We start from the raw sequence: 27,673 nt of genomic DNA on the forward strand, positions 1-27,673 counted from the left end.
TGGACATAATCGCTAACGGGACATCGTGGTAAAGGGCACGGTCAGAGCAGTTGGCAGTGAGAAGAAGCGCGACGACGCGGCCCGTGAAAGTCTCGAATTTGCTATTCCGAGGGTGTCACGGGTTCTTATCCGCCGCAGTTGAGGGGTTAAGTGGACGTTAGGCGAGTTATTAACGGCCGCGTTTCGTGCGGCTGGTGTATCGGTGCACAAAACGGCCGCAATGAAACGTGACCGGTGTACGAAGACGGCGGATTGCGCAACCGAGAATAAATAACCGGATTTTTGGTCGACCTTGCGCGGTGCGTTGCCGAGAAACTCGGACACGAGTCGTCGAGCGATCGCGCATCCGCCTGAACGGCGCCGGGACGCTCTCTTATAACTACACTGCGGATCTTGACGCAAAATAAAAAAATGTTCGCATTGATTGCAGAACATAGGAGCCAATTAAAAAGTGTATTTTTCTGTTAATTATCCCATTAAACTGAAACTAATACATTGATGACCTGAAATGTTTTTAGCATGTCCACTGCTTTAAATTGTACGGACGTATTTTTGTCATAAATGCGTAAAATCCACAGTCTACTTATAACTGTATATTGGCACCAATAACATTTTATTTGGATTAAAAAGACTGCAAATCTTCTGAAGTAAAGTTGTTTGCTTTAACTGGAAGATATCAGAACCAAGTAGGAATTGATTTCCTTTTGTTTAGTGTTTCAAATCACACCTGCTTATTGTTGACAGAGATGCATGGAGATCCGCAGTGCACTACGAGTTATTTTACGGTTTCAGTGATTAGATCTTTCTTGTAGTTTGTGGTTTCCTGAGAAAGGAGAACATTTATACCTATCACATTCCTATTATAGAGTGTGACCGGACGGGTAACCGAGCAGGGGGTGATACTACATGTAAAAATAAGTCGAAAAAAGGAATAAAATTTTTTTGTTTCACCCTTCGTTTTCGAGAGAATCGAGTTTGAAAATGCAGCGAATGCACGTGCCATTGCACAGGAATCGTCTGACGCGACTGACCATGATCAACCAATTCTACTTTGTGCATATACAGTAGCGGACAAAAGTTTTAAGACCGCTCTAAAGAAGACGATAACTTTTTTTAATATTGTATTATACGATTTAAACTTTTTTTGGAAGCTAGAGCAATTAGTTTACTAAAGGATGTGAAAAGTTTTTCTTCCATGATTTCTTTTTTTAATCAACGATTCACGATTAACTTCATCAATCGATTGAATCAATCGTCGATTTTCCGATGATTCCTTTATTTAATCGTACACATTAATCAATCAATCAATCAGGATTAAAATTTCAATCGATTAATGCCCAACTCTGTTATTAGTAGACTGCGGATCTTTATGCAAAATAAAAAATGTCTACGTCGATTCCAAGACTCAGAAGTTACGTAAAAATTTCTTTCTTCTTTTAATTATTTTATTGAACTGAAACTAATACGTTGATGTTCTTAAATTTTTTTAATATCTTCATCACGAGTCAGACACGATATTCTAGTGTAGTGCAAGGGGTTAAAGGATGTTACGTTGGTCTTGTGCAAGCTACACTAAGATTACATTGCAATTAATGTATTTCATGATGATTAAACCCTTAAGGAGTGGTGTCAAACCGGACACACCGCTTTTACATTAAAGGAATGAATAACATGTTTAGTAGATTCTGTGTGAATCACGAGTCCGACTCGATGTTGTACTGCAAGGGGTTGAACATGTAACAAATTTAATCAAGTATGGTTCTCAGCAGCACGTTCGCCAGAATCGTAAAATACCTAATGGTTCTATGGTTCGTTACCATCCAATAGTCTTCACGTCGAGGCAGTGATCTTTCAGCACCGATGTCTTCGCGTTTAACGGAAGTCTCCGGCACTCACGCCACGGTAACGCTCCTTTGTATTCGCCGCTTTCTTTGGGGACTCTCTCCGCGCGCGGTTGTTCGCCGAATTGTTTCGTCTGATGCAACGAAAGCCGATACCGATCTCCTGGCACGGTAATTAATCGCGTGCTCGTTCGGAACGGAGCACAATCGTGCCTAATACACCGGCGACCGAGTTTCTGCGTTCTCCCGCTGCCGGTTCCCTCGGCCGAAACGGGAGGTCAAAGATCGCGCGCCGAGATTCACACCTGTCCTCCTACAAATCGGCCTGTTCTCGCGACCGAGGACAACAAAATGCCCCGAAACAAAGAGAAGATCTACCTTGATAACATCTCCATGTTTCTTGACTGCGGATTTGACGCATGAACACTAAATCTACCGAGCACTAAACGCGACTACAATGTTTTAGCATACAAAAATGACAAGGCTCTACTTATTTAGATTACGTGCAATTTTTATTGCAGTATGTGCTTGGATAAACAAATTTATCGAATCGATTTCCATGTAAGCAACTTCGTAATTTCAATAATTGCAAGATGAAACATATAAAACCGGTCATGTGACCGGCAGCGGTAGGTTTATTTTAAGTGTTTCATTTGAAATTTACTTCAAAGGACAAAGGACTTGACTGCCACTTTTTTTAAACAATCTTGTTTACTAATCATATTAAATAACTTTGTTGTAATTTAAATCTGTGGAACTTATATTTGTTTTTAACTAAAAAATACGACTTAAATAATGAAAGGAAGAGCCAAAATACATTTTCCTTTCTCCGACGTCGAGTCACACGCGACAAAGGAGTGCAACGGGTTAGTGGCGAAGTGGATGCGGTATGTATACAAACATTAAAAGAGTTTAAGGGTATTGATATATATTTTTTACAATACATTAAAATTATTAATGAGCAAAATCAATTTTTAGTTAGCTCATGCATCTGGGAATTGTCGCACAAATTCCTTTATACTTTGCGTGAAGATCACTAGTTTAGATATTAAGGTATAGACAGGATGTAGTAGAAGAGAATGAAACTTCTATGGCAACCGCGATGGGATATTCTAAATATTTTAAATTGAATTTAATTCAAGAAATTTACAAAAATTCTAAAGAAATATTTTGACGTAAATCTACTTTTCTTAAGTCTCCATCGAGCAGCTTCACGATAGAATCGAGTTCATTAAAGACACGTTCCCTGATGAGCAAACACGATCAGCAACTGTTTTTCAACTTAAATTTCATGTTGCTGCAATCATCGATTGACCTCTTCATCCTGTTCAATGCTTAACACTAAACCTACCACGATCAATTATTATTCAAAATATAAAATTCATTTATGGAAAATTATTATTAATTATTATAAATTTCCTTGTCCAAGTATCTATTAAACAGAAAATCTTGATAAATTGGTAGCATTTTTATGAGACGACATTTACCGACGTTTTTAATGCTTGGTAGGTTTATTGTTAAACGTTCCAGTCTTTTCTACATCGTATCATAAGTACACTGTGGATGTTTACGCAAAATAAAAATTTTCTGCATTAATTATAAGGTACTCGAACGAAAGAAAAAATGTTCTCTTCCTCTTTAATAATTCTAATAAGTTGATAGTACTATGCATACATACTTTATATATTTTTAAAGTTTCCATCGAACGGCTTCACGAAAGAATCGAGTTCATTAAGGACTCGTTCCCTGATGAGCAAACACGATTAGCAACTGTTTTTCAACTTAAATTTCGAGTTTCGTTCAGCTAGCGTTCACCGTTCGAAACGACTCTCCGTGTATCAGGCTGTGTAATGCCCGTTTTCGACATGGCCATTATTCCTTTTATGCAATTTAGATGCTACTCGATTATACACATAATTAACACGATGTGAGAACGCTCGGGAGGCCTCTAATTAAACGAAAGGCACCGCCCGGCCATCGATTATATGTACACGATAGTACGCGGTCTTCCGTGTATAACGTTCGCCTAGATCTTACTCAATCGTCAAGACGCCAGATCTACAAGCATTCCGCTGACATTTCTCCGATTCCACCTAATCGAGTCGAATTCGGCACGTAGTTTTAATCCGCCGACACGCCCACCTCGTTAACGCTCTCGAAAACCTTAGTCACGCATTTGCATACATCATCGAGCTTTCCTCTTCCTCGCGACGCGAGACTACTTTCACGATGGGATCTCGGCCGATCGGTCGATCGGAAGGTTAAGGACCTGTCGAGAGTACGGCAGCACCCACTGCATACCCCTCGGCCTGTCTATTTTCGCATGCATGATTCAAAGAGTTACTATAGTCCGTCCAACGAGACAGCCAAGCACCAGTGTGCGTTCTCTGCTGACTATCCGAGAAGTGTAAGGATCTGATTACCTTCACAGCTTCGTCTCGTTGGACAAACTACAGACTAAATTTTTCTCTGAATTTTAGTTGGACTGATCGACTTTAATTCTTTACTAATGCCAAAATGAATTTTTTAGAATCTCATGGAGACGTTGCTTCAAATGATCTCAGGAATTAGCTCTTCGACAGACTACAATCTGAATTTTAGTTGGACTGGTCGACTTTAATTCCTTACTAATGCCAAAGTGAATTTTGTAGAATCCCATGGAGACGTTGCTTCAAATGATCTCAGGAATTAGCTCTTCGACAGACTACAATCTGAATTTTAGTTGGACTGGTCGACTTTAATCCTTTACTAATGCCAAAGTGAATTTTGTAGAATCCCATGGAGACGTTGCTTCAAATGATCTCAGGAAGTAGCTCTTCGACAGACTACAATCTGAATTTTAGTTGGACTGGTCGACTTTAATCCTTTACTAATGCCAAAGTGAATTTTGTAGAATCCCATGGAGACGTTGCTTCAAATGATCTCAGGAATTAGCTCTTCGACAGACTACAATCTGAATTTTAGTTGGACTGGTCGACTTTAATCCTTTACTAATGCCAAAGTGAATTTTGTAGAATCCCATGGAGACGTTGCTTCAAATGATCTCAGGAAGTAGCTCTTCGACAGACTACAATCTGAATTTTAGTTGGACTGGTCGACTTTAATCCTTTACTAATGCCAAAGTGAATTTTGTAGAATCCCATGGAGACGTTGCTTCAAATGATCTCAGGAATTAGCTCTTCGACAGACTACAATCTGAATTTTAGTTGGACTGGTCGACTTTAATCCTCTACAAATGTCAAAGTGAATTTTGTAGAATCCCATGGAGACGTTGCTTCAAATGATCTCAGGAATTGCCTCTTTCAAGGAAGTACAACATTTTTGGGACAGCCTATATAACGATTACTAGTTTAAGAACTAGTTGAAGTTTAAAACTGTAAAAAGATTAGAAGAATATTATAGGTTTTGCACTCCACATTCACCCTTTTGCAAGTCAAATTCAACCTTGTGCAAAACAATTTCACCTTCTTGTAAATCAATTTCACCCATTAAGAATATTTAAAATTAATTATCTATGTATTTAGATTAAATTATATATTTATTTAGACACACGTGAACGGTGTCATTACTGCGAGGGACACATAGCTTCAATAAATACATATGTACTTTCACTTTTTAAATTGATTGTACATATGTACATATATAATCAGAAAATGGCTACAATGAATATACATATCTACGCACAGTTTCCATACATTATTTGAATGATAAAACCTGTATTAATGCTATCGGCGCACTGGTTCGATCATTTGATATTTAAAAGCAATTTTGCAAATTACCGCATATCTTTGCAGTTAATAAAATTTTGAATTTCTTAACGACGCATTTACAAAACTTACTTAAAACCACTTCATTTGCAAAAGGTCGAATTTAATTTGCAAAAGGGTGAAATTGATTTGCAAAGGGGTGAATTTTGATTGCAAAACCTGTAGAGGATGTCAACATGTAATTTTCAACATCTTGAAATGATTAAAGAAGGATTATTTGGCTCGAATGCCTTGCAATTGACGGACACGATTATTATTTTGCATAGTGATCGGCTGCCCAATGATCACAATATTATCGGCTAGCATTATAAAAGACCTGGGTTTGAGAAGACGGTTAGATCGAGACGTTCTAATCACGCAGGATTCGCGGAGACGTCTCCGGGATCTTCTAGGACAATTCTCGAGACTCGGGACGAGGGGGGAGAGAGAGAGAGAGAGAGAGAGATAGAGCGGATCGTGGGATCGCGGTACGAATGCCGAGGAGGTCGAGGTGGCTTTAGTAATATTCAGGGACCCGGTGGATCGTGAGTGGGTGTTCCCAGGTGATCCGCAGGGTGCAGAGCGCGATCGAGGGGCGTTCACTGGTTGCGCGGGGACCTCTCGTTCGCCTAGCCTCTCTTCGCCTTTCCTCGCGAGTATCGGTGAACCAGGTGAACGAGGTGAACAAGGCTCATGAGTAGCCTCGCGAATAGACTGCGATCTCCCGGATCCGTCTTTCTCGTAAACCAGCGATTAATCACAGTTAAAAGGGTACGCGGGCAGACGCTGGTTCGACAGTCCCACGGCCGCGTCCCTTCAGTAGTGGATCGTGTTCGGAAAATTTTCTATCGACGAAAGAAACGCGTGTGTGTCACGTTCCCTCGGTTACGTCGCATCGTTTATAACTTTGAATCCGGACGAGCTCCGCGCCGGCTCTCAGTTCGATAACGCGGCGCTCTAATTGCTCGGTTCGCACGTGGGAACCTCGACGCTCGAACGATTACGCGCGCGCCGCGCCGCAGAGAAACGAGAGTCGGGTATATAGTTAATAGAGGAGCTCCGAAACCGCGAGCTTTCACGAGACGATAGTCTTGTCTCGATCAAAAGTACACACCGGCTTGTCAATTAGCTGTCGCGCCGCGTACACCGGCCAGCGGGCACCGGCGGAAATCTCGAGCTCGCCCCTCATTGTTGGCCTGTCGGGCCTCTGTCTCTAAACGATCCTAATTATCATCCTCCGATGGCCGGCAATTAATGCGCGCGGTTGCGAGATCTGGACTCTTTCGTATGCCGACTCGACGAACGGCGAAAGTCCGCTCTCGACCACGTAGCCGTGCCTCGAAATTATGATCGAGCCTCAGCGCGCGCCGCTTTATCGTGTCGCCCTCGCCCCGCTAGTTACGAAACCGAGCTCACGTGTCTATATACTCGATAGATTTACGTTCCGGTATTCGATACGAGGAGCTGCGCGATCGAACACCGTTTGCTGTTCCGTTCGTCCCGATTGTCCCGTTCGAGGAAACGCGCGCGTCTTCGTCTCCAAGCTACGAGGATGACCTCGAGTCGTCGCTGTCTCTCATTCGCTGGACGAGCCTCTTCGCTTTTAAGGTCGTCACACGATAGACTCTCGACACCGTTACACGTGTCAGCTGCCGATCGCGCCGCAGCTCTGCTGCGTGTTTACCTGTTTACTCGTTTAGTGCTCGTTTACTCGAATTCCAGGTAGATCGAGTCGACGCGGGACTCGATCGAATCGATACAGCCACACGAAAGAGTCCTTGTTATTCTTAAAGATGTTCTGGAGGTATATAAAAAAGCAACAAAATTTTTGAAAGTTTGACGAGATATAATTCTTAGTAAATTAATGCAATTATCAAAGTTTGGGTCCGATTCACTGCACCGTTTAAGAATTATAGCTATTTAAGGTTTGCACATTTTAACACGTCTTCTCTTATGGAGAATTCATAAAATTCCACTTCAAACCCTATTTAGGTTTACGGCATCAATAAATAAATAATTAATTAATCAATTCAAACCCTATTTAAACCTTGAGAAAACGTAACTAGAAACTCCACGAAAAAAATACACTCGAAAACAAAAATATACTCGTGAATGGCTTTCATTGCCAATATATTGATGGATTTCGAATTTCTTGTACTTTTGTCTCTCATTCTACCTCCAGAACATCCTTAAACCTTGGACTTGGATTCGTCGAATTGAATCGCCAGAATTTCAATAAGTGAATGGGTGTCTGGAAGAAGGGCCTATGTCAGGTTTTTCCAGTTTTATGGGAGCGCATGAAGAACTGATTTGCTTTAACATTCAATGAAACAAACTGGGTAAAATGTCTTTGTACGGGTTTTTATTGCTGCAATTCACGTTCGAGTTCAAAATTGCGCTCCTACAGAATGCGTCATAAACTCTTTCCCCGAACTCTTTCAATTTGCTTTTCATACTTTAGGTCAAGATAGACACTCTCTGCGAGGGTTTAAACCTTAAACATTAAGGTTTGCCCTACTTTGTGTAATTAAACCAGCGTCAAGGGGTACCACCCTGTGTTAGGTTTCTACCTGTAATATGTTTATTATGAGGTATTGAATGGACCGTGGATTCGTAGCCGATTTTATATATTTATGGCAAAACTGTGTGAAGGTGAAACTTAAAGTAGAATACTCGTAAACAAATTGAAGAATGAAGAATTCTAGGAACTATGCAATTTGGCTAGGACTACGTCTCGTTATTTCGTTTTGTCATATTTAGAAGGTTCGTGGCGTGTTGCAAGTTCTCAAGATTATCACTTTCCCTATTGTCCGACGCGTCTATTGATTCAGCAGCAGTTCCTCCAGGTTCGTGATGCACGAATGTAGTCGTTCCAGTGACCTACATTAGGATCGGAGCCATACAAATCTTCCGCTGATTGCGTATTCCTTGTTCGTGCTGCTATTGTTACGATTCGGTAAAAATAAATCCGTTGGAATCGTAAAAGTAAATGACACAAAGACCACGCCTAAGTGTACCAGACCAACGCTCAGACAGCGACTCGGAAATCTTATTGTACATAAACTTCATTATCAACTAATTGGTAACGATTATTAGTAGACTGCGGATGTTTATGCAAAATAAAAAAATGTTTGCATTGATTGCAGGACACAGGAGCGAAATAAAAATTGCAAATCTGGTATTCCCGTATTTTTTGAGTCGCTGAATATGAATTTCATTTCAAAATTTCAGAAACCAGAATGGCGGATTCAATATTCATCGATCCGAAATCGACGGATTTATTAATTGTTAAATAAATTAGAGTATTCCTTGCGTTTGGCCATGTTATGGTGATTCGGGTCGTTACCAACGCGTTGACTATTTATCGTTGTAACTTTTACATTTGCAAGTATCTGCACGAAACTTTTATGCGGCCATCTTAGGGAGGCTCTAACAAATATTTCTATGCAAAATTCATCGTGACCTCTCGTGAACTTCGCTTTGTAATCGTCATTAATGAACAATACGTCAGGAAAATAGGTGTTTCGGAAAAAAGACAATTGTCAAAGTTTAAAAATATTATTATACTACTAGTTTTGCTGGAATGATTACTCATAAAAAAGTATGATGAGGCAAACTACGTTTGCCAATTTCAGGAAGAAGTGCGATCACTCTGACTTGCATTTTTGCTTGTTTTCAAACTTCTCTCAAAAGAGAATGTGCGACTTATAGCAATTCATATTTATGCGAAAACTTAGTCTGTACATTTAAGAACCTGTTGGCAGAAATTTCGGCCACGTTTCGCCGATTCTGAACCACTGTGCGACGGGTTCAAAAATTGCTCTGCGAAAGTGCAGAACTATCGCTGCAAGTTTCACTTGTTCGACGAACTTTTGCAAGCTGTCGATGCATTCGCGGCACGCGAGTAATCTGGTCAAACGATCGGTGTCTTCGGATCGGAAAGGCTGACTCGCTCGACCGAGAATCCGAACGAGGCGGCCTTGCGGAGCCTCTTTCACCTGAGGATGGTCGCGGCCGATCCTGTCAGGGAATCCCCTGGGTCGCGCTAGAAAACCGTTTCCACAAACGCGACGCTACTTCGTGCCACACGTTCTAGGACTTTTGTCATGTTCGAAGATATACAATACACCGGGTGTACATTTTCTTCGTGTACATAAAATATATTACGTTCGTTTGCGTATCGAGATCCTGTGCGGTCGACGAACGCTTCGGCGAACCACGTTCGCGTCTCGGTAAGCAGCCGCTGGATCGTGTCAGTTTCTAATTCGGGATCGTCGAGCCGTGACTCAACGACGGGACAAGGACCCGAAAGAAAGTCCGCGGTGCACCGAGGGGCCTCGATCGAGCCTCGATCAAGCCTCGATTTTCTCCGGGCGAGATCCTGCGCGAGGATTCGAGGTTTCTTTTCGCATCGCACAATGTTCCGACAGGCGGACTCGGTATTTTCACGTTTTGCAAAGAACTGAGTTTCCAGTTACACTGAATTCGGAAAATCAATATGACTCCATTTTATTTTTATTGGTCAGGACTCCTCATATAATAATAAATACTGGAGATTGGTCAAAGTGGAGGGTTTCGTGGGTGACGTCATAGAGAATCTCGAAGTCGCTAGAATCCTACATATATTATCAAATTTCTAGGTTTCGTTCATATCAAATGAACGATGAATGTTTCGGACGCAAGGAAAAACAGGAACAAGGAAGAACTCCGCGTCTCTTTCTTTCCTATACGCTGTCCTTCTTTGCGTTCAAAACTTTCATCGTTCATTACACAAATAAATATAGTTGGAATTATTTCATATTTTGTATCATTTCCATTAGAAAAATGCCACGACTATGTTCATCAAAGTTCCATAAAAAAATAATGAAAAATAAACATGTTTTGTTATTGGGTCAGTTATGTTCACACTTCTCGGCGACCGAGTCCTCTCGAGCTTCGTTGTCCTTTTGTACGTTCGGCAGAGGTCAAAGAATAGTATACCTGGTCGACAATTGTCCCTGACCCGTGTTTTGGACAATTATCGAGGAAACAATGCAATTCTTGATGGACTTATGAAAGTGCCGTAGTTATTTCCCTTTCACATGGATTATCTATTGTGTTCCAAATAGTTCCGCATCTTTCTATAAATTGGAATATTTTTAGTATACTTTTCCTTGTGCTGTGCAACAATCATTTAAGTGTCACAGATAATTCAGTGGACATTGATGTTTATCGAATGTATATTGCTTTCTAAATGTCCATCACCTTCAAAAACGATTAAATTAATAAGGCTCATTAAAAATTGTACACGCATTTAAAAATCAACGTTTTATAAATAATATTATGGATTATTGTTTATGTTAAAACTGAACATGATTTTTCAGGCAGTTCCGATAACGAGACAAGAACAATGTTTTCAACCGATTTCGATGAAATGTTCACAATGCATATACATACAAGTAACCGTTCAAATGCTTCGTTATATTTATTCTGATTGTGTTTCATACATGAGAATACAATATACCTTCAAACTAGTGGGTCACTCAAATCATTTCAACAAAAAAATGATTACATTAGTTTTGTTCGCAAAAATCAATTTTTTGCAAAGTCCTGAGCTCGTAGACAAATTTTGAGACCAGATTTGAAATCAGCGTGGAAAAATCTACGCGAAATGATGTATAGCATGGTAAAAAGAAATTCCGCGCGTGGTATGGGAAAACCCAGAATTCTCTTGAAATTGTGCAAGTTCAACGAATATTTCAAGGTTGAAAAACGTTCGTACCATAATCTCTCTATTTTTCCCATAGTCTGCAAAGAGTTTCAGCTTTAATTTCACCGAAAGTTCTTTGATTTTGTCAATAGATTTCATTCTAATTGCCCGTCCGGAGCACTGTGCGACGCGACGACCACGCAAGGGCCCGTCGACAAAAACGCGTTACTCGGGCCAGACCAACGCCTGCCCGATGATTGCTCGTGTATCGCTTTCGAGAGAAATCCCTAAAGAAAGTTTTCCACGGCGAGCGTAATTAATCGGTCCACGCGAGTCGGGAACTGGGTCGCGCGTTACTCGCGGCTGTCACGTATCCTCCGCGCCTGCGAAACGGCGAGCATTGCGAAACTCGGATTACGGTTTTAATTGCGTGGCTGCGATACGTATTCGCGAAATTTCGCGATTGCGACTCGGTTCCAGAGGCGTCGTCCAGTGTCGTCCCGAGCTTTCAACGTGCGCGAACTTGTACCTTTCACTCTCGAGCGCACCGACACCTTCGATTCTCTCCAAAACCGAACGCTAGACGGAATAACCGTTGCGCAAAATTATTACGCATCCTCCGATTATTTAGTGTGTGCAACGCTGATCTCGCGCGCACGCGGAGATACAGCTCGATGCTCATCTCTCCGTTCGCACCTGTGAGAAGCCTCTCCCTGACCCAGCGAGGTCGTTCTTCGTCGCTTAAGAACGCGAAAGGTCCATCGTCGCCTCTTGCCCAATCCTAGATCCTAATCTGCCATCCTTTCTAGATACGCGAATCCATGAATCTTTTTTGCACGCCGGAGTAATCACATATTGTCGTTCATCGTCGCTACCTCGATCTATCCTACCGTTGGAATTATGCTGATGGCGGATATGCAGACAGCGGAACTTTATACAAAATAAAAATTTTCTACCTGATTTGCAACCAATTGGAGTGACATAGAAATTTATTTTCTCTCTCTGAACATATTCAACGGGTTCAAATACAAAATAGAAATTTCATATCTGATTTGCAACCGATTGGAAGGACGTAGAATTTTATTTTCTCTCTGAACATATATTCAACGGGTTGAAAATACAAAATAGAAATTTTCTACCTGATTTGCAACCAATTGGAGTGACATAGAAATTTATTTTCTCTCTCTGAACATATTCAACGGGTTCAAATACAAAATAGAAATTTTATATCTGATTTGCAACCGATTGGAAGGACGTAGAATTTTATTTTCTCTCTGAACATATATTCAACGGGTTGAAAATACAAAATAGAAATTTTCTACCTGATTTTCAACCAATTCGAGTGACATAGAAATTTATTTTCTCTCTGAACATATTCAACGGATTTAAAATACAAAATAGAAATTTTCTACCTCATTTGTAACCAATTGGAGTGACATAGAAATTTATTTTCTCTCTGAACATATTTAACGGGTTGAAAATACAAAATAAAAAGTTTCTACCTAATTTGCAACCAATTGGAGTGACATAGAAATTTATTTTCTCTCTCTGAACATATCCAACGGATTGAAAATACAAAATAGAAATTTTCTACCTGATTTGCAACCGATTGGAAGGACGTAGAATTTTATTTTCTCTCTGAACATATATTCAACGGGTTGAAAATACAAAATAGAAATTTTCTATCTGATTTGCAACCGATTGGAAGGACGTAGAAATTTATTTTCTCTCTCTGAACATATTCAACGGGTTAAAAATACAAAATAAAAATTTTCTACCTGATTTAGAACCAATTGGAGTGACATAGAAATTTATTTTCTCTCTCTGAACATATTCAACGGGTTGAAAATAATATAACAGTATTTTAAAATTCGCCTAATGTTTTTAACGTTTTAAATGACATCTACTCGTTTTTGTTATAATTGCATAAAATCCGCTGTCTAGTCATGATGCGTCATTCACTAGATACCAGATATGTATATCTAAAAATTCGACGATTTACAGTCGAGGACTTCAGTCGGTTTCGATAACATAATCTAATAATTTTCCTCGAGATCGTCACCTAGAAGATTGCTTGTGAACTTTTTCTCGGTATAAAACATATTCACCGAGAGGATCCTATTAATAGGCTTCCGGTATGTAAAGTGATAACACGGCCATGTTATTTTCACAGTTACCGATTTCTGCAGTGTCGCGATCGTCTTGTTTCTTGTCACTCATGTTACATGACGGAGTATCAAATGTTACGCTCACTCCTCGACGAAATGTACGTTCGCTAACAACAGTAAACCATTGTCATATTCGGACACTTTTAAAAGAACAATAACTGTTTTAATATCAGATCATACGACTTGGAAATTAGAACAATTAATTTACTACGTGACGTGGAGAAGAAATTGTCAATTATGCATATTCTGAAGATTTCATCAAAATCGGTAGATGCGGGAGAAAACTACAGGCATTGAATCGATGATTATAGAGACTGAAAATCATGAAAAACTGCAATTTTCATTCATATTGCAACGTTGATCGATGTATTTTTTAAATTTTCAGTACAGGCCCCCATAAAAAAGTTGTAAACAACAACTTCTAGTGTTTTCTCTGTAATTTCGACGAATTGCGATTTTTTCACGTCTTGCAGTAACCTAATTGCTGTAACTTCTCAAAAAATATCCAAGTCTGATCTGATATTAAAAAAGTTATGAGTCAGAGTCGCCAGTTTAAGATTTGTCTCCCCACTCTACGCGATTAATCCAGAGAGAGAGAGAGAGAGAGAGAGAGAGGGGGGGGGTAACTTTTTCCCCTGAACTCGAGTGAATTCCCCTGATCAGGCGGTTACGATGGTTACAATGCGAGGCTTTCTCCACGAAAGTTTTCGACGTTGAAAGAACCGGACGGACGATCGTTGTTCGGTGTCGACGCAACGGGTAAACGCACGAACGTTAGGATTACGGTAACCGGTGGCGGTTACGACTCGATGCTCTACTTCGAGTCGCAATCGATTCCCGAAGTCACGCGAAGAAAGTTAAAAACCGTTACCGAGAACAGACGCTCGTCGTGCTTCCCACTGCACCGATCCGGAAACGATTTTCCTCTTAACTTATCGATTCGGACGCGATTTTATAGCTCGTTGCGGGACACCTCGTGCGGTTCGATCACTGATTTTGATGTTCCTTTTCCGGCGCGGTACTTTGCCCGCGATTGGAAGCGTATCGAATGAGTCCTATAAATCATCGGTATTTACGGGATTCCGTGAAAGCGGGCTCCTAATCGCGGTCCATTGCGCAAGATCGGCCGCTTTACGCTACCGGATACGATTTTTGCTTCGTATGACAACATATTTAGCTAAACAAACGATCGTCTATGTTGGTCGATTCTTTTCTTTTTAATTATTTTTCGTCGCATCAAGTTTTAGTATTTGGGTTCGGCTTCACAATCATTTTATTCGTCCGAACGCTATCAAGCAATGTAACGTAAATATATTTAGAGATTCAATTCGATCGAAAAACAATAACGCATCAGTTGTCGGACTTGAACGTGCCGACCCGTATTCCAGAGTTAGGCAAAAATTGACGATTTACTTCATCAATCGATTGAACCAATCGTCGATTTTTCGATGATTTCTTTTTCTAATCAACGATTGACGATTAACTTCATCAATCGATTGATCCAATCGTCGATTTTTCGATTATTTCTTCTTTTAATCAACGATTGACGATTAACTTCTACAATCGATTGAATCAATCGTCGATTTTACGATGATTTCTTTTTTAATCGAACAGATTAATCAATTAACCATGATTAAAATTTCAATCGATTAATGCCCAACTCTGCCGTATTCGCAGATCCATAAGGATTCGTATTCACGGATCTTTAAATCCTTACTACACGGTTCATGTAACACGCGTGTTTACATACACGTGAAATAGGAATCTCTACAATATGTTCTTGACTATAATCAAGAATCGCATTTTGTGTGACCACATCCTTAAGGCAGTATCGCCTAAATTCAATTTTATTTCGCGTTCGCACAATGCGATTTAACTAGAGAGGAAAGAGGAATGAGTATCGCGAAATTAGACCCATGCGATCACTTTCGATGAAGTTTCCACGAGTGGCAAGAAAATCACAAACCGCAGCGATATGACGCGTTCAGGAAATCCCACGTTCAGCTGTCGACCGTTCTCCTAGTCGCAGCGTCGCGAGCTTATCGGAATCATTTGCTCAAGCGACGATCGAACGAGTTCCGCTCCGAGCCGAGGAATTTTAGGAATGCCTCATGGGGACGGGGCCGTGAACCTTGCCGCGGTCCCAAGGTCGTTCGAGGGAAGGTCGAGCCGGAGAACGGTACCAGGATCTTCGGTCTAAACGATCGTTTTGTGTTCCATATTCCTCGAAGGCCGAGCGAGTCCCGCTTGGAGCCTCACTTTCCTCGATTTCGATTTTTCCTGCTGGCCTTGCGGCCGGCCTTAGTCGACGCTCTCAATGTCAACGGGAAGAACGGCTTCTTCTTGCTCGTCCTCTCTATCCGCAGCGCGACCGCGATCCAAGGGAAAGGGTTCTCGCTCTCGACTGATGCAACGGTGCCGCGAATTTGCGAAAGTTTCATCTTTTCATAATACTGTTGCTTAACAGTAACCTACCACCGCTGAACAAATCACCGGTCTCTGGTTTTTCATTTCACAATTATTAAAATTATAATGATGCTTTCACTGGAAATGATTATACGCATTTTTGTATTGAAAAGCACAGAAAATCTATATAAATTCCTTGATGTCTTTTTCATAAGGCTACACATGCCAGCCATCTTTTCAGCTCGGTAGATTTAGCGTTAACACTGGATTCACGTAAAAGCCCCTAAAAGACTGAATATATTCTTGCTATTTTCATAAAACAATCCAGAACAGTCAGTTTTAACGCCTTGTACTACTAATTATTGTAAGGAAAAGCCGTAAGGAAAAACGGGTTTATCAACAAAATTGGGCACACGGATAACCAGAAATTAACGACCGACGTGTTTGTCGTGGGCGCCCGTTTCAATCTGTCTTCTTTTTTGTAATCTGTTGGCGATCGTAATTTCACAATTCTTCTGTCATTCCTGATGTTCTATCTTTATAAATTTAGCTGTATATAGAACTGTATTGTATATAACTATAGAGTTTAAGTACGAACAGCGTATTTATGTATGTGTGTACATTAACACTTCTGGTTATCCGTGTGCCCAATTTTGTTAATAAACTCTTTTTTCCATACAGCTTTTCCTTACATTATTTTCTGGTTCTAGTGATTAGATATTCGTCATCGTTCAGAATATCGTAGAGGAAGAAGAAAGTAGCCAAACAAAATGTATAGATTATTTAAAATCTCTTGTATTCAACATATTTGCACAAATTCCCACTTTAAGACTATAAATAAATACATATATTAGCGAGCAAGGAATGGATATTCAGAGAAATTTTGTGAAAAAAGAAAGCAGTCAACCAAAATGTATAGATTATTTAAAATCTTTTGTATTCAACATATTTGCACAAATTCCCACTTTAAGATTATAAATAAATATATGGGCGAGCAAGGAATGGACATTCAGAGAAATTTTGTAACACTTTTAGAGGAACATTAACAAGTTGTTGGAAGAAATGCAGTAAACGGGCACCCGGTTGGCTACACAAGGGTTAAACTGCACGTACACGTGTTTGCTGTGAATGCACAGAAATCCGCAGTCTAGTGGTAAACCATGACTCTGCAGGTTCGATTACAATGTCTAAATTATTTATTGGGATTTATCGATGGTGATCGTTTGTCAGTGAACGTGTTAATCAATGACTTTTTCATTTCACCGTACTACGGTAGCCGTACTGGCATAACCTGTTGTGAAAGACTGCAGATCATTCTAGGGTTCTTATAAAGTATTGATTATTACGTAATGAACTCTTCGAGGAAGCAAAAATATGCTGTCTGAAAGTGTTGGTAAGTAAGTGTTTCGAATGAAAAACTGATAGCCGGTCGGCAGGTTAAACAGTTGAAACGGCGAGCGTGCATAGCGTGCGAATCGCGTGTATCCATGAAAAATGATGCACGATGATACCAATAGCGGTCGGATAGCTCCGGTTCGACGTTTCTCCGTGACCAAAGCGGCAATCTCTCGCTCGATCCGCACACGTAACCGAGATAATCGACCGGCCCCCGGTGTAACAAGGTATCCGTGATTTAAGCCGGCCGCTCGCTCCATCAATCAACGTCCATTGTTTCCGCTTGTTCGCGATCGAGATTCCTCGATCGAGAGACGTGCAGGCGACTTATCCGTAACAGGACAGCGGAAAATGTTAAATCGCTCGGCGGATTCCGCCACCATAGGATCGATCGATGGGTCTAGCGTGGACAAGACTCGCTCCGAGAGTTGCATGACGCGTGGGAAACGTTATTCGGGAGTTAATAAGGGCTTGGTAATTTGCCAGAAAATCAGTTTGAACCGGTCCCGACGTAATTCGATGCGGCAAAGCCGACGGGAACGGGCCTAAACTCGTCTAAACGCGCCTAAACGTATACCTGAACTCGTAAAACGTGGTCTGGTTTCGCGGAATTCCTGCTGACGCGAGATTTGGACGATCGTTTCTCGGTACGCGTAGTGTCGACGCGAGCAGCCAGCTGGGTACGTCGCGTTAACGATCAACGCCTCGAGTAATCGACTCGCCCGGCCGTAAATCACGAGATCGTTCAGGCTCGAAACGGCTGATTAGTAGTTTTACGCGTGGAAAATCGAGGCTGTCGGCGTGTAACGAGAACTCGGGTCTCGCGAAGGGAACGCGCAACGGTGACGGGACAAAATGTCCGCGGGAGCGAGGTTTTTCCTCGCAGAACACGCCAACGGCTAATCGTGAATTACGCGGCCTCGTGGACGATCGCGAAAACGTTCGATCGACGAACTCGCGACGGATCCTTCGAGACGATTGGCAGCCTGAAGGAAAAAAGACGTGCGCGAAATTTTCGCGGTCGCGGAACAGGAAGCCGCGGCTCTCTCGTCGGCGAGGCAGCACGCTCGTCCACACTTCCGAACCAACGAGCCAGCTACATACTCTATAAATCATGGGACTGCGGTTTTCTAAGGCGTACTCCTCGCTGGAAGTTTGCGAGGAAGGACGCGCGGGGCGAGGAACCAACGACTCGCGAAGCTGAGAGAAGTGAAAGTCATGCGAATGGCAAAGAGGGAACCACGCTCGGAGAAAGAGACGCGGAGCCCGAGCAACAGCCTGAACCAGCAGAGAGAGAGAGGGACAAGAGGAGGGCGATGATAAAAGAGCTCGCGAGTGAATGAGTGAAAGTGAGCTGGAATACCGAAGCGGGGCTTTAAAACTGGAACACGGCTTGCATAATATCGGCCAGCTTGAACGGTTTAAGGCGCGTGTCCACCCTGCACGGCCGATTTCTAGGCGAATGTATCGCCTAGGAATTTGGTTAACGTTTGAGGTCAGGAAATTGGGCAGGCCACAGACGGTTTCCGGTCGAAAGCGATCGGCTGTGCCCCGGATCGATTATTTTCTCCATAACGACAACCTACGCTGTTTTCGGGATGCACGCAAATGGTTAAGAATAATTTACACGGACAACTGAATAGTAATGATGGCCGACTGTCATACGTACGGTGACTCCCATTAATATTCGGATGAAATTTTTATCAGCTTCAAACGTTTGTGACTCATTGCTACGTTGACCGAGTTTGACGAAATTTTCTAAATGTTCCATATAAGCCCACATGAAAAAGTTGCAATATACTATTAGAATTTTCTCTGCAATTCCGACAACCTGCATTTTCTTCCAAAATTTGTTTTCACCTTGTGTAGCAAACCAATCGTTTATACTTTTTAAGAAAGTTCAAATCGTATGGTCTACTGTAGATCATGGATTCTTGCGCATTTGCGACATTCTCCAGTTGTTTAGATTGATCAATATACTACGTGGATGTTGTACAATGATTCACGAAGATGAGAATTCAAGCGTTGATGTTGTACAATAATTCACGAAGCTGGGAATTCAAACGTGGATGTTGTACAATAATTCACGAAGCTGGGGATTCAAACGTGGATGTTGACTATAATTCACGAATTTCAGAATTTGTATAAAGATCTGGAGTCTAATCGAGGAACATTGAAATTAACACTTGGACGGCGAAACTCGGGTTCATTTAAACCCAGTATTTAAATGGCGTCACCTAACTATTTAAAATTGTCTGATGATGAGTTCCAATCCAACGTTGTGCAATTGTGTGCAACAAGAAGCCCATTAGATCTACATAAAAATTGATGAACAACTGTCCGAACGGAATCGAAGATCGTCGTCTGTACACTCATCAAAACCATCCGCCTACGGAGTGTTAATAAATCACGCTGTCATCTTTTTACGATCAGCGAGAATCATAATGATTACACAGCAACGTCTCTACATATAGGCTTCCACGAGACCAGCATGCGTCCTTTGCTAACTATCAAGGAGATGTAACTTCGACTCTGTAGCACTCGACTGGCTACTATTTTGTTTGTCGTTACTGGCTCGACTCGTTGGTCGAAGCACATAGGATACTGGTTTTCCACACGAAATTCACCTTTTTGCAAGCCAAACACACCCTTTCGCAAATCAAATTCAACTGTTCGAAAATAAAGTATTTTTAAAAGTAGAAATACATGTTTAAAAGTAATTACCAATTCATTAACTTTGTAATGTATGAAAACCGAGTGTAGATATGTATATTCATTGTAGCCATTTTCCGATTAATAAAAGTTAAAACGTAATGACACGTAAATATAATTAATCGAAATAAAGGAATAATTAAAGCAAAAGGTTGAATTTGACTCGCGAAAGGGTGAATTTGTAGTGCAAAGCTATATTATCAGGCACTGGTCGATGCAAGGGTCTTCTACTAGAGGTTTCTCGCGGGTTAGTTAGTACGTCGGGCAAATGAAATGTAATTCGTCGGCGGGCGAAACTCCGCCGAACGATACTGAATCGCGAATCACGTCCGCGTGCGCCGGGGAATGCGGTAATGCGGTAATACAGCGCGGCGAGGCCCGGAGCGGAGTCACGTCGAGCCCGCAAAATCAACTCTGGACCGCGGGAGAGATTACGCGAGACGATATCCACGCGGCTGGCACTCCAACCAGGTCGTCTCCTGGTTACATTTGCGTTCGCCGTCCCAAAAGTTGCCAAAACGTCGCTAATTTCGTGTGCGGCATTCCGTCTCGTCTGACTCGCGGCTCGTGGCTCGTGTTTCGAGACGGTCCGCGAAGGCAATTCGGGACGCAATCGCGGAACAATTTGATTGCCTGTTACCGGCCCCGGAGGACTAGACGCGGTCGAAATTAACCGCGCGAGAGCGATTACGAGCGAGCCGGTTTCGTTTCGTTTCGGACCGGTCGGCGGTCGGGAGCCAGCTCTGTCCAATTACGCAAAGGAAACGCGCGTAATTATTATAGATCTCTCGAGGCAAGGTAATCCCGTTGGTTTTTCTGGCCGGGTTACGCTCGGTAAATTTACGATTCTTTTGTCTCGTCAAACACGAACCGGGACCTTGAAACCGCGCAACTACCTGGAAGCTACCAGGTCGCGACGTCGAATCGACGGTTCGGTGAAAGCGGTATCGCTCTGGCGCACCATAGGCTATTTCCACGATCTAGTTGGACGAAATTCAATTTTGAATGAATTTATAATTCGATAGTAGAATGTCCATTTAGCCAGTAAATATAAAAATCATTGCAAAATACAATCTATAATGATATATCAATAGTATCTAAAACTAAAGTTCACTTCGTTTACTCTTGTGGTCCTGTACCGTACCGGACAATGCTATTTAAAAAATATGTATTGTTCTCTTCCACTATTGAATAGATTTTAAACCTCCATAAAATAGTTAACACCTCTATTCCGAAATTTAACTAAACTTTTAACACGTTATACCACTTAATACACTGTTTGTTTCTGTCTCAATTGAAAGCTGAAATCATAACAAGTTTAAAACAATACATGAATCGACACCTTTCTGGAATATTATCGACCAATTGCGAGTTTACCCATAAGTCAATCGACGCTCCAGTGAACATTCAGAACCGTAATGGCGATATCGTATTCCCCCCCAAGCTTCTCTGTTTTCAGCTTCTGTGCTCCGAATTCTTCTTGCTCGCCGACGTCAAAATCAGCCAGGAATAAATAGCAGTGAAGACAATTTTACTCGGCTGAAATCGTTTGTTGAAGAACCGTGAAAAGGGAAACGGGACTACCGCGAGTGGACGGAAACGGTCCTTGTTTGGAGCGACACGGCAGAGCTGTCGCGCGAGAAATATCGAGCGTGAACGCAACGGCGCTCGTAAATCACCCTGTAAACGTACAATCCCATTAATAAAAATGCACCGCATACGAATCGAACATAATTAACGAAACGGCGTTGCTCGGCGTCGATTTCTACGCGGAAGCTCGCAGCCCGATTCAATTTTCATCCGATTCCGCCGATCCCCATCGGACTGCACGAATTTCTCTCTCCGACTGAGCTGATACAGTTTTCTCGGATCCATCGCGCAACGAGGCAAACGTTTCGCAATCGGCAATCGGCAATCGCGAGCGCAAACGCGTTCGCCGGGGCCCGTTCGAACACTGGGAACGCGGTCGGGTCCGATTTGTTTGCAGTTTCATTGCCAGACTTCCCCGTTGCGCAACCACCACACCGGTGCACGATTCGATACAGGCGCTCTCGGCTCTCTTTTCTCTCGTAGATTGATTTCCTGGCGGCTTCGCCGTTTCTCGGGAACTGTCCGAAGGCGTGCGATTTTCAGCGCGATCGCCCATCTAAGGGTACGCTTATGTTCGAGCCGCGAGATCGTCGATCGGATCGCCGACAAAAGCTGGTCATTAGATGGTCATTTAGCGAGCACGGCTCTGCTCGCTGCTTGCACGTAAACGCTTCCATTATGAAGCAACAGAATGTACTCCTTCCACGCTCGGTCTCGTCGTCGATTGTTTATCGCAGCCCGACGTAAACGTTCCTCCAGGCTGCGGTCATACCGGATGCGATTTTCGGTCGCACGCGACACTGCTCGTCGGTGCCTTGCGTTCGGCCAGAGTAGACGGTTGCATAGCATAATAGAGACAGATGAAGTAATCGTAAAGTGTGTCCGTTTCAGAGTTTCTCTCGAGATTACTCTCGCATTGCGTCCACCTAGCAAATTCGAGAATATGTCCTCTCCGATGCACAGTGGACTATTTGCCTCGAAAAGTTGGCCAAAACTGTTTCAGCATTATTTTAAGACTTGCATGCATACTGGAGTGAGCAGAGTTGGGCAATAATCAACTAATATTTAAAAATGACTAAGTCTTTTTGAATGTTAGTCATAGCAAAATAGTCATTAGTGAATACTTTTCGATTGTTATCCACAGTCGTTAGACGTTTCTTCTCAGAAACACTGTGTGGTGTCGTCGTAATATGTACTCATTCTTCGTCATCATATGTTTTAAAAAGTTTTAAAAAGGAAGTAATTTCGGTATTTTAAGGTGAAATAGAACCCAATCTTTTTATTCAAGCAATTAACTTTAACGAATAAGATATTCTCCCTTTCAATCGATGATCTTTTGCCAAAAAGAATCAACAAGAAAATGTTTTATTCATTAAAGTTCATTAAAGTTCATCGCTTGAATAAAGAAATTCGTTTTTATTTCACCTTGAAATACCGAAATTACTTTCTTGCCAACCCAATAGCTGCAGTTTTTTCGGAAATATCTCAAAAAACTAAGGCTGAGACTACATGTGTACGAAAAGGTTGTTCAGAATCTTCACACTCTGACAACATATTAAAAAATCATTGAAACCGATGAGGTGGGACCTTTTATGCATTATATACACGACTGAATATCGGTTGACTTTTTTTCCAAAACATATTTGTCAGATTTTATCGGCTGTGCCTGAAAATTCGTGGTAACTATTACGCATTTTAGAGTTGTGCTCATTTAAATACATTGTAATTGAATTACGTAATTTAATTACATTGTACTTTATATACACAGTATTTGAATTACATTGTACATAATTGCATTACATAATTCGAACCTTTCACTTAATTTAATTGCTAATTACACGAATCACGAGTATGATCGAAATGAAATGTAATTTTAATAAAATGTAATTGAAATACAATATAACGTGAAATTATATGCTTAATGTGAAATACATCTTTCATTTTTTATCCGTGTTTCTTCCATTTCGCATTCACAGACAACTCAATGTTATGTTTATCTTTATGTTTACGTTCATAAATCTTACGCAAGATTTGAAAAGTCGTGTTTTGGCCAACTGTTCGAGGCAAATACTCCACTGTGCGATGGTTAAACGCGACAGTTTCGTTCTCGGATGGACACGTACATTAAGGTTACGCGAAAATGTCACAACAAATCGATGAACCTGCGTATGCAGCCGTACACGGAGGTTTCCATGGTTGTCCGAGCCGCGTGTGAATCACGCAGCATCGGCAACTCGGGAGAAAATTGCATTCCTCGAGCCATGCGTCGGCCAATAATCGATTTCTCGTTGCACATCCTCGCCGGTAATGGACCTCCTTTGCGGATCCCTCCGCGCGAGCTGACATTTTGCTCTGCTATCGCGTAAAGTGTAATGCGATGGAGCGTCACGGCCGATGACGAGAGGAGTTTCAGAGGCGTTCGTTCTAGAAAGGCGAGCCACCGTGAATGCAGCCTAGCTCGATTAAATGTCAGACGAAACGCGAGAGAGCCCGCCCGTGTGCGATCGGTATCGTCTCTCTCTGTCTCTCTTTCTCTCTCTCTGGTCTTTGTCGATAACAGCGCGAAAGACGCGCGTTTCCCTGCGAAGAACCACGCGGCATTCTTCTAGCAACGATTTCACGGATCATGGAACGCCGGCACCTGGCAAATGGGATCGAGATCGCACACTCTGCCAGATAAATACCGAGTAAATGCCGATCGTCCCCGGACACGCCTCCGATACTGCTACTCTCGTTCGTTGCACCGCTCAATTTCGCCTTGCGTTCTCTTTCTCGACGAACTTTCTTCATCCCCCGTAATAAAGAAATTGTGGATGTGTGATCGTGCACTCAAAAATACCGGTGTCTTTGTCCCGCACGATCCACGTTTGTCGCAGCGAAATTTGATCGGGACCAGGACTTGAAGACGCAGTCGGATTTTCAACTCTCCGCATTCCAATCGTAACTCTACATTCAATTACCCTTAGCACTCGAGTGGTCACTTTGACAAGGGAAGGGCCCCAAGTGTCCGACTTCGATTTTGATAATTTTTTGTGAAACGATGGTATATGGGTCCCTAATGATGTCTGCAAAATATTAGGTGTAGTTACTCGATAGTTTTAAAGATATAAACAATTCAAGCTCAAGTTTTCGAAGTTCCATTAGCCGTGTAAGCAGGTTGCGCGAAAGTTCAGTCGTTTATATCTTTAAAACTATTGAGTCACTACACCGAATATTTTACAGACATCATTAGGGATCCATAAAGATTATCAAAATCGAAGTCGGACACTTGGGGTCCTTCCCTTGTTAGAGCAGCAGAAACACATAGATCTCAGTTGAGATTTGAAATGAAAAGAAAAAATGAAATCGTGTGTCCACAGGAAGCCAAATCTCAACGAACCAGAGGAGTTAACGAGTATTGGCTGGAACATCGCGCGGCATTGTTTCCCGCGAGGCAGCGTGGTTCGCGGTATGCACCCTCGAAATCTTGATAACGACGGGTACAAACGAGGAGCGGCGCGGCGCGGCGGTCGCGCGCTCATTGTTATGAAAAATTACAAAACTCGTTGAACGGCGCAGCGCGGCGGTGAGTTGTCGGTGCTTTCGCAACGGAGCTCTGTGGTTTTCGGTGGAGAGTCTTTTTGTGAGAGAGATACTCGTTGAATTTTCACATGCCGCGGCGGGAGGGGGTGGCCGAGAACGAGCGAACGAACGAGCGAGCGAGCGACCGAGCTAATAAACGAATAAGCGACAACGCTCGCCGAGCCGCGGCGCACGGATCGTGGATGTAAAGTTACACCATTCCGCCTTATTGAATGTTGCAGAAATGTGAGAACACGGTATTACTCGGGGAACGGGGAACGAGGCCTCCGCCCGCGGTCTCATTATCGTCGACAATAAAGCCATCCACGGGGAAGATTTCATTCGGCGCGTTACCGCGAAACGATTACGCTATTGTAACCGTTGTAACCGTTGTAACCGGCCTGGCGCATGCTTCGGTTGCCCGAGCTACTCGCTTTTCCGTTTAGACACTGTACAGTGTGTACGAAAAGTAATGGTGGTTCGTGCTAGAGGTCAATCTACAGCTCTGGATCGGTGGACATTCGTAAGAGAAACTTGCCGCAAAATGGTTGTCAAAGTTTGTGTTTACATCCACATCTTCTACTCATCGAGAAGAGGAAAAGTTTAAAAGGAACCATACGTCGCAAACAAATCGTTATTGAGATATAAGCTGCTAGAGCATGCATGGGAAAATGTTTGCTCGATCGGAGGCATTCTCAAGGAATACCCTCACTTCTCTCGACCACGCGTCTTTAATTAAATTTATTCGAATTTATTTTTCTAATTGACTTTCTACAGCTATTGTTTGAAACTATCGTGCGACACACGCCTACAGGACATACCACTGTACAGTTACATTACATAAATCTCTGGATCGGTAGACATTTGTAAATAAAATTGCTCTACTCGAAATTGCTCCAGCTTGTTCCAGTCGTAAATGCATGCAATCCACAGAATATAGTCGCATGTGTAGCAATATAGGTCAATATAGGTAGCTTGTGTCGCGGTTCATTGCTTACCAATCAGAAGAGAGACTTTTTAATTGTGCAGGTGAATAAACCGTGCGTGAGTCATCGTGTTTGGTAGATTATGTTTGAAATCTCACGAGTCTCGACTCGATGAAGGGGTGAACCGTTTCATCTTGGTCCTTTTCCCAACGATTTTGCTATCGCGCGAAGTAGATCGGCAGTTTGACTTTGCCGAGGTTGCATGTTAATCCCGGAGCCGGTTCCGCGATTCCGCATAATTTCAATTAACGCGATGTACCTGTTCAACCGCCTGCGCCCGTTCGCGTTCGCGTTGCGAACCCGTGTTGAATCGCCTCGCCATACCCGCGCCGATAGAAAGTACCGTCGCGGTAATAAACCAGGCCACTGGTTTTTGCGATGCCGGTCAAAGAAAATCTCCGGCGCGCGTCGAACCCTTGCCACGCATGACTTCGTATCGCGAGCATCGAGTACCGGGAACAACTTCATCCACGAAACAGACAGAAAATTTTCCGAGGAAAATCGGAGCCGCCCGTGTGTCGCGAAAACTAACTAATTCCAGAGGAGACGGACGGGTCTTTGTTCCCCGAGCGATTAGGATCGAGGGTGTGCGTCAACGTTGCGAAACAGCTCGCGCGTTCGATCGACCAGTCCTGATCTAATTAGTCGCATTCCCGGCGATCAACGACGACGGTAGCACGCCGCGTTGTTACGCGAGCCTTTCCTTCCCAGCGACGCACGTTCGTTTCGAACGCGGTTACGCCGCAGAAAAATGAAAAATGAACGATTCTTAATCGTACCTTTCCACCGGAAAGGACTTTACGCTTCCGGGTTTTTTTTTAAAATCGATTTTGCGACAAAAAATTCTAAAATAATCCACTGTCGTGTGTGCTATTCAGTAGAATGTTTATGAATGGTTTCGTAATTTTTTGTTGCACGGAGAAATAACTCGTTAAACCGTGCTCACCCTGTAAACACCCTCGTGTTCTTTGGCAGCCCCATCGAATGGTGTTAACCAAAATTTAACTCGAAAAATAAACATTTCTTCCGACCTAGATTAATTCCATTGTATATGATTTTTTTTTCATTTTATGGACATGAAATTCATGTAATACCTCAAACAATAGTTAAATGTGTAGTAATTGATTAGATACCAACTTATTTAATAATGTAAACAATATTGTGAATAATGGTACAGCAACTTTTAGTGGTGACTCGAGTGTTAAGGGTTAACTTTGTTTGGGGGCACTTTTCACCATCTTATTGATATATTTAGCAAGTAAATTATGAATACAGAGGGACCATTTCCAGCAATGAAAGCTGCAACTATCGCGCTTACAACGAAAACAAGTGAAAAAGCGGCGAAAATAAATACGAGAGAATATACTAGAATATAAAACACGTTGGAAGATTTATGCAACGCACGCTTTGAAATCGTAGTAATCTTAAGTATCGTTAATAGTCTTTACCATTATTGCAACCTGAAGAGATACGCCTTTGTTTCAACTTCTGTTGCAATTAACACAGTCTAACGCGTGGAATAGGAGATTAGATCGTTAAGCAAATGCACGGTGTAAGCATCTGTAATGAATGCTCTTGC

The 27,673-nt window shown here is 42.2% G+C and overlaps 1 protein-coding gene across 3 annotated transcripts in view; it reads right to left on the minus strand.

The window, feature by feature from the left end:
* Cda5 (Chitin deacetylase-like 5) overlaps window positions 1–27,673 on the minus strand; it is a 91,719-nt gene that overhangs the window by 24,743 nt on the left and 39,303 nt on the right. The window lies entirely within an intron of this gene.

Source organism: Lasioglossum baleicum, chromosome 6 (genome assembly GCF_051020765.1).
Source record: "Lasioglossum baleicum chromosome 6, iyLasBale1, whole genome shotgun sequence".
In the NCBI taxonomy this organism is placed as follows: domain Eukaryota; kingdom Metazoa; phylum Arthropoda; class Insecta; order Hymenoptera; family Halictidae; genus Lasioglossum; species Lasioglossum baleicum.